The following is a 9,297-nucleotide window of genomic DNA, read 5'->3' on the forward strand; positions in this document are numbered from 1 at the left end:
TATATATATATATATATATATATATATATATATATATATATATATACATTTATAAATATACTGTGAAGAATTTTCTTCACTACTCTTCTTCTTCATAGTTTATACGTAGACTTTGTTATTGTTCGTGACGTCACGAAAGGGAAAAATGTGAGTAATGTGTCTTTCTTGAGCAAGTGTCCCAAGATTAATACTTATGTGTTGTTTGTATACATTATTCTACCGTAAGTATTTAGGTACAGTATTTTAAATCTCTTAATTACAACTCAAGTCTGCTAGTCTAGGAGGTATGGTTGTCCACACACCTAAGCCCGACTTGCTAAATTACCTTTTAGTTTCATTTTTATTCTGTATGCCAGTTGTTTAGAATTAGGATTATCTTTGCCCCCCTGGAGTTGCAAGATTTCTCCTTGTATTCTAAATAAGTGTGTTGCTTGAAATTCACAAGGCACAAGGTTTTTGAGCCTGTCCTAAATGAGAGTTGGCACCTCAAGACTGTAGGCCTATGCACCAAGATATGCTTTTTTTTGGAGAAGGAAGGAGGACGCAGCTGACCTGAACTCGACCTCACAAACATACAGGCCACGGTACGAAACGGAGCTTGCCAGTCAGGCTCCAATGTCAACCTCGTGCTCCCACTCTCCATCACTAGCCTGTCCCCTTACACAATAACTAGCCAAGAATACGTCGAGAAGAGGTCAAGCAGATGACCAGTGTTAGTGCATAGCTGCTAATTCTACAGCACGTCGGTTCCAGTCTTGGGGGCTAGTTGGAGAGCTTGGAGGGGGCCGTTGACTCTGCAGAATAAGTGCTGTAGGCCTAGTGAGCAAATTGAAGACCGCCACATTTAGGACACGGGCGCCCACAACATATAAAAATCTTGTGAGTTTAACTAATGGCCATTCCCCTTTAGATAAGTTTCAATTTCTCATAAGTTAAGTTTAGGTATTATTTTGGCATTACATCTTTCGTGCTGCGTGCATGGAAATTAATGTATTCATATTTTTTTTGATCTTGGTAATTGCTTGAGGTCACTGACCACATGTTGGGACCTCACAGCATCCTACCGCACAAATTGTTGATCAGAATGTTTTGACTTATTCATTCTGTTTGAGGTTTAATCCACGTGTTAATTCCGTTTAACGTTTTCAAGTTTTTTGTTGTAAATTCACTTATTCATTTTATCACATGTAAAACTTATAATTGAGTTACTGATATTTTTTTTCCAATTTTTAATTTTGTTGTTTTAAAATCATCAAGTTATTTCCATCCCCTTTTTCTGTAATAAATCATTTGGAATAGATTACACATTTTGGTATCTTTAACCACATTATATGAATTTTACCAATTTATACTAGGACGGGTCAGAAGTACCCAAGGTGTTGAAAGTAACCTACTCTAAACAGGTAAGTTGGTATCAGCGAGTGTACGCTCTTTTACTTAGTGCTTTGAAGGTGAAGATCCCCATTTAACTTTACTTTATACTTTTATACTCCACTGTTCCCCCTTTTTTTTATTGTCTCTAATTGCATTAACGTAAGATACCTGTACAGCATCTCACTGGGGTCACTGGGACGGAGTCGAAACAGAGCCTTAGAGTGAGATGACTCTAGCCCTGACAAAGCTAGAGTAGGCCATAAATAATTTCCAAATTAACGTGTGGAGTTCTCCGGCCTCTGGACAGTAAAATTGCCTCCTTTTGTATTTTAGAGTGAAAGGTTAGTGAACTATGGCAGTAAAGTATTAGCAGGGCGTTTGCGTCCCGAGAGTAAGTGCTCATTATCCTCCCCTGTTGAGCTTTGGGTAATTGCCGTAGGGAGACTTTCCTGGACTAAGTTCCCACTCAGCCATTCACATAAAAATTCTCCACACGAGTTGTCCTTCGAACCGGATCTCTCACCTTTGACTTTTGGGTAATTAAATTAACGTAACCTAGCTTGATTAAGCAATAAATACCTCGCTATACCACACTTACCAACATGCACCAGCCACATTGTAGAAAGTGTAATGCTCAGACTTGAGTTGGAACGAGAGAAGAGTTTTGTAATTTTATAGTATTTGACACACGCTTAAGGAAGACAGTGTAACCAGGTTTATTTATGAGTTCTGAGACGACAGAACTAGATATGTTCGGGTCATCGATTTAGGTTGCATGCTGCATGTTTAATATTAACTTGCGAAGTTCTATGCCCGTCGGTTCATATGATCTGTTCACCTAATTTTGGCATTTAACCAGAAAGTTCCGAGACACTGGAACTAAGGTATATCACTTTCGTTGTTCAGACTTCATTGTTTACTGCTCCAGGCGAGCACCGTTCATTTTGCTCTGTTCGACTTAATTTGCCAATCTACTTTTTTCCATAATTTTGTACCTCGGGTTACCATCCTTTGTGCAAGTGCTGTAATTTTCTTACTAACCCCTCTTGTAAGCTTAACCCCGTGTCCTTGGTCACAGAACTTTTAGCGCGATATTGCTAAGTCTACAATTTCACGTAGTCACTAAAAAATTTGTTAAAGGTCGTCTTACCCATGTGTAGCGTATCTTAGTTTACTTGTGATTACCACTTAACAAGTGCGTCAATAATTTTACCCTCAGCCTTAGTGTAATTTTGCACTTTTGTCCTTTTTGTGAGAAACTTTTACGTTTAACCTCTGTGTGAGGAAAGCTTTATGTAATGTCCTCTGTTGTGAGTGAGATTTAGTTATCCTTTGCATTAGGTAATTTCAAGTTTAGCCTTAGCGCGAGTGGTGTTTAAATTGTTTTGCGATTTCCATGTGCTACTAGTCACATTGAGTAATTTTTTGCAATTATTTAAGTTCTATTTACTTTTGTCATTTTGGTGCTAGCCTATACTATATAGTTGTAAATTGTCATTGCCACTTACCACACTTTTTCATTGTGCATTTAACCAATCCATGGTCACTTCTTGTGCACACATAGCCGCACAAGTTTCCCAAACCTTTCGAGTAGGGTGAGTTTCCATTCCTCAGACATACCCTTAAATCTTAAGAATTTATTCAACTTTGAATTTGCAAACTCCGCACATCCAAGGGTTTCATCCAAAATGTCTTTACAAATTCTTAATCTCGGTAACCCTCCACAACCTCAGGCTGAAGCTCTCAGCTTGGAGGAACTTAACTCACGGCTTGAGCAACAGGAGGTCGATTTCAAGTTTCTATGTGAGGACGCAGATCTGGCCCTCCATAGCCTAAGTTCAGTAGATCTTTCACGCATGTCATCCCCTGGGTTGGATCACTTTAGCGTTCACATCGGAGGTATCAGGGACAAACTCAATGAATACAAACAGTTTTGGCGGTCTCATTATAAGCATCCGACCGTGGTGGCGAATTACCCAATGCTGGTTGACTGTGCAAAACGAATTGAAACGGCCTTCAGTAGCATTGTGTTCCACAAGTCCACTGGCAACCAAGCCCAGAATCAAACACCTGGCGCAAACCCTTTTTGAAGGTCGTAGGGAACATTGGACGGGTTGGTGGAGCCTTTTCCGTCAAACCATACACGAATCTTCCAAATATTCCCCAGCGGATAAGTACAAGATCCTTCTACGGTGCCTAAGAGGACCAGCCCGGCGTCTTGCTGGAAACAGGATCTGGACAGAGGGTTTGTACGAGAGGACCATCGCTAACCTCATCCAGGAGTACGAATCCCCTGATCTTGACCGTCATTTGCTGCGTAAGAAGCTCTTTAGTATGAGCCCCCCAGCGGATGATGGCCCTGACCTCAGACGGTTTCTGATGGAGTGGAACAATGCTGAGGAAGAATACGTGCAAGTGACCAAAGCCCCCTTGTCCGAAGATCTGTTGGAGCATGCCATCCTGAGTAAGCTAAACCCCACTCTCTTGGAGACAGTTTATCGCAGTTACAATAGCACATCCGTGTCCTTGCAAGAGTTAAAGGACGGACTATACGAACATGCACGCACAAAGTAGCTAGCCAAACTGTTGACGGAGCCAAGCAAAGACCGGCTTCCTGTTAAACCTTCTAACTCTGGAGTAAACGGCAATTCAATTACAAAATTGGCTAAGCCCTTCCATAGAGCAACCAGTGATGCCCTTAAGCCGAAGACACCATCCACACCAACCCAAAACCCAGCAAAACCCACTCAGAAGCGTGCACCGGAGCCGGCCAGAGCTCCCCCACCAACAGGTAACCCTGTTCGGTACAATTGTGTTTTCTGTGACCACAATGGTCACTCATCTACAAAATGCCCCCGGTTCCCCGATTCAAATAGTCGATTAACGCGGTTGAACCAACTAGGCTGTTGCACTAAATGTTTTTCGACGCAACATGTTACCCGTGATTGCACCGCCCATGTTACATGCCAGAACTGCCAACGTGGCCACAAATTGCCTCTCTGCCCTAACATCTTGACCGTGGGTCACCAACCTGATGGGCCAAGAACAGACCCACCTTCTGTTCAACTTAATCAGATAGCCTCGAGTGAGACTGAGCAAACCAACCAGGCGAACGAAATAAACCCTGCTGTTCTACCCACCTTCACTGGCGATCTAATTAATGGGAAACTTAAACACACCACCCGAGTTTTCCTGGATTGTGGTGCCCAACGCACGTTTATTCATCCCAACGTAGTCAAGTCACTGAACCTTGCTCCTGTCGGAAAAATCGTGTTCCGACTCAACTCGTTCAACATGGACGAACCACCTCAGTGTTCAGACTTGGTGCAGTTCAATTTGAAAATTGGTCGCCGCAAGCATAAGGTCGTTGCCATTGTCAACCCGAACGTGGGGAAGAACATAAGGACGCCTGGATATACCCATGCAGTTCGCACTTTAGAGGCTAGTGGTCTACGTCTTGCAGACAGGCAGCCAGATGACAATGCCACTGGCATAGAGATCATCCTCGGAGCCGATTACCTTCCCCGACTCCTGAAACGCACTCACAACATCAAGGGTGTCAACTTGTTCAGTACACCAGGTGGATATGTGGTTTGGGGAGAGCTGCCAGATTGGTCACGAGAAGGGACAGAATCCCCAGAGGTTGATAGTCTGTCACTCACACTAAACCGCATCAGCGTAACAGACCCTGTGGGAGTAGAGCCCCCCGTCGAGAATCTTTGGAAACTCGATGCTGTGGGCATAAGCAATGAACCCTTCAGCCATCTTGAGGCACAGGCCGTTGATCTCTTCAAGCGTACTACACGGTACGCAAACAGAAGATACACAGTGCAACTACCCTTCAAGAGTGATAGCCGACCAGAGATAAATTTTGGTAGGGCTTTTGCCCAGCTGATGTCCCTTAAAAAATCTAAGGACCCTCAGTTATTCATCAAGTACCAAGCCATCCTTGACGAGTACATAAAGGAGGGCTTTATCGAGCCGGTCGAGCTAGAACCTCATAATGACGGACAAATGCACTACCTACCCCATCATCCTGTCCTCAAAAATTCCACCTCCACACCAATGCGCATAGTATTCAATGCCTCGGCTAAATCGGGACCAAATTCAAGGTCTCTAAATGAATCCTTGTACACCGGCCCAAACTTGGCCTCAAAAATTCAGTCCATGATCCTCCGGTTTAGGGAAAAGCCATTTGGTTTGACGGCAGACATCTCTAAGGCTTTCCTGCTGATTGAAATCGCTGAAGAACACCGTGATTACTGTCGGTTTCTTTTCTTTAAGGACTCCAGTATGTCTGAAGTCATTGCGTACCGCTTCAAAGTGGTCCTGTTTGGGGCCACCTCGAGCCCATATTTGCTCAACCAGACAATCCAACACCACCTGGATGCTCAAACGAGTAGTCTTGCCTCACAGCTTAAAACAAGCTTCTACGTTGACAATTTTCAACGTTGCTACGACTCGCCCACGGACATCCTTAGTGAAAGACAGTCCATTGAAAAAATTATGCTGGAAGCCAACATGCCCCTTGCCAAATGGACCACTAATGCCCCCATCTCGGGAGACTTCACCGAAACGGGCCCCCAAGATTACCTCGGTCTGGACTGGAACACCACGGATGACACATTAGCCGTCAAGCTCCCCTCAGGACTGATGTTAGAGGACTATTCACACGTCAACACCAAGAGGAAGGTTGTTTCTCTGTTTTCTTCCATCTACGACCCTATTAGCCTGATCTCGCCGGTCACTATCCTCGGCAAACTCTTCATTCAGAAACTCTGGATAATGGATCAAAGTTGGGATTCACGCCTGAGCGAAGAATTGATCCGCGAGCTCGGTGCCATTCTTAAAAAATACAAGGGTCTCGAGAACATTAAGGTGCCTCGAAATGCACATCAGGGTCACCAGGCTGCATTACATGTGTTTGCAGATGCCTCCAAGCAAGCCTTTGGAGTGGCTTGCTACGTGGTCACAATTGAAGGTAAATGCCAGCTCCTCACAGCCAAGGCACGAGTTACCCCTAAACGTATGCTGGAATTGGACGAGAGTCAGTCCATTCCCAAGCTTGAGTTGACCGCACTCCTGTTTGGATGCCGACTAGCCCAGTATCTGATAGAATTACGTCCAGAAACATACGTCTCTACGACAGTGTGGTCCGATGCCTCCACAGCCCTGCAGTGGGTACACAGCCGGCAGAGCACGTCCCCATATGTTCTCAATAGGGTTGAGGAGATAAACCGTATAAGGTTGAACTGTCGGTTGCTTCTCAAGCATGTCCCCACGTCCTGCAATCCTGCCGACCTGGCGTCGCGGGGAGTAGCCGCCAAAGTCGTCCTCAAGTCCAACTTATGGCTTCATGGACCAGCCTGGCTGATCGACGTCTCAGCTTACCCGGACCAAAGCAGATTCCCTACTGAATGGGAGATAAAAGCTTGTCCCATCAGACTTTTGCCACCGCAAACTCAAAGATTTGCTCATTTCTCATCTCTTGATGAGGCAGTTAGGAGCTATGCAGCCTTGCTGCGCCTGACGAGCAGATGGGCCGAGCACAAATTCCCCCATTTAGTCCAAAGGTTCCCACGAAGACCACTTACCGCCATCATTCGTGTGTCACAGGCGGCCAGTTACCCCCAAATATTACGACAATTGCAAGGTAAACCCGCCTTGTTGACGTCCGATGAACGAGCCTTTATCGGACAACGGAAGCCCTATATTGACAATAACGGTGTTCTAAGAGGCCGATCCCGCCTCAGTGATGCACCCCCGGAGTCCGGCTACATGGACCCCATTCTCCTAGAGTCCCACTGTGCTCTCTGGAAACTTATTGTTGAGCATTGGCATGAAGTGCTGCTGCACTGTAACACCTCCACTCTTCTTGTCCACTTACGCAAGGAATTTTGGGTTCCCCGAATGCGCCAGCAAGTGAAGAAGATTCTCAAACGGTGCATACATTGCAAAAGAGTACAAGGCCAGCTGTACCCAACCCCACCGTTAGCTCCAGTCCACCCTAACCGCCTCAATGCTGAGGTCCCTTTCAGAGTAACTGGACTGGACTACACTGGCGGCTTCAAGGTACATCATTCCCATGTGGACATGGTGTACGTACTGCTGTTTACCTGCGCTGCCACGCGGGCAGTAGCTTTAGAAACTACTACTTCCTTGACAGTTGTGGAACTAGTCCAAGCGATACGAAGGTTCGCTGCCCGATTTGGGATGCCACAGTGCCTTGTGTCTAACAATGCCTCAACCTTTCAAGCTGGTCAGACACTCTTGACAGAACTCATGCAACACCCTGTTATCGACGGGTTCAAACGGGCCCACAACCTCACTTGGAAGTTCATCACTCCTCGAGCCCCATGGCAAGGAGGGTTTTACGAGCGCTTGATTGGGTTTACCAAACTCAACTTGCGCAAAGCCACTTACCGTTGCCACCCTACGTATGATGAGTTTGTAACCTTGGTCCGAGAAGTAGAATGCGTGGTGAATGATCGGCCTCTAACATATCTGGATGCTGACGACCCCACTGATACGCCTTTGACCCCAAGCCACCTACTCTATGGTCGAACCCTCTCATTAGCACCTCAAGTCCACCGGGCTGACTTGACTGATCCTACTTTTCGAGAAGGGGACATCCTCCGCAAAGATTACCAGAAGCTGACCAACATGCTGCAAACATTCCTGAAGAGGTGGAAGTACGACTATGTCAGTTCCCTTCGAGAACGACACCAGAAGTCTAGTCGCCTCCACCCGAACATCCCTAGAGTTGGAGATTTATGCTTGTTGATTCTGGACGAGGTCAATCGAGAGGAGTACCCTTTGACCCGTATACTCGAAGTATACCCAGGTCGAGATGGACACATCAGAACAGTCAAGGTCCGCTCCGCAAATGGAGAGTATGTACGTCCAGTCAACCGACTCATACCTTTGAAGGTTAACGAAAATGGCCAAACGCTATCCGAACCAAGTGAGGAGGAACCTCCTAACACCCCTCCTCTCGAAAATCTCGACAGTCCTCCTAGAGACCAACTGGCCGAGAGAAATGATGAGACCACAGCCGAAGCTAGGTCTCCTGTAGTCATCGCGGCGCCTCGCCACGCCAGGCCTACACGGGCCTCTGCTGAACGTGCGCGAGCCCTATTCCAGGAGATCTTGTAGTAGCTTTACATAGTCTTCATCAACCATGTGAAGGACTGCTGAAGTTTTTGATTTGTCCTTCCCTCCGCTCTTATCTTGCAGTTGTAGTTACCTTTTTGTACTAAGTCACAGTTAACTCTGTTTTACTTCCACTTGTGTTCATACCACTTTTGTTTGACTCTCGCTTGTAAATCGTACTTCGCACTCATCTCGTACGCGGTTGCGGTTCAACTTAATGCCAATTGCTGACATAGCATAGCGCAACTAGTCACATTCATTCTTTATTCATTTAGTCTACTCATCTCATATACTAACACCTAATCCACAGTGCATTAGTCTACACTAACCCTTCTCCTTTTCCTCCCTTTATCCCCAGGGTGTGAAGAATTTTCTTCACTACTCTTCTTCTTCATAGTTTATACGTAGACTTTGTTATTGTTCGTGACGTCACGACAGGGAAAAATGTGAGTAATGTGTCTTTCTTGAGCGAGTGTTCCAAGATTAATACTTTTGTGTTGTTTGTATACATTATTCTACCGTAAGTATTTAGGTACAGTATTTTAAATCTCTTAATTACAACTCAAGTCTGCTAGTCTAGGAGGTATGGTTGTCCACACACGTAAGCCCGACTTGCTAAATTACCTTTTAGTTTCATTTTTATTCTGTATGCCAGTTGTTTAGAATTAGGATTATCTTTGCCCCCTGGAGTTGCAAGATTTCTCCTTGTATTCTAAATAAGTGTGTTGCTTGAAATTCACAAGGCACAAGGTTTTTGAGCCTGTCCTAAAT

This window comes from Palaemon carinicauda, chromosome 21 (genome assembly GCF_036898095.1).
Source record: "Palaemon carinicauda isolate YSFRI2023 chromosome 21, ASM3689809v2, whole genome shotgun sequence".
NCBI lineage: Eukaryota > Metazoa > Arthropoda > Malacostraca > Decapoda > Palaemonidae > Palaemon > Palaemon carinicauda.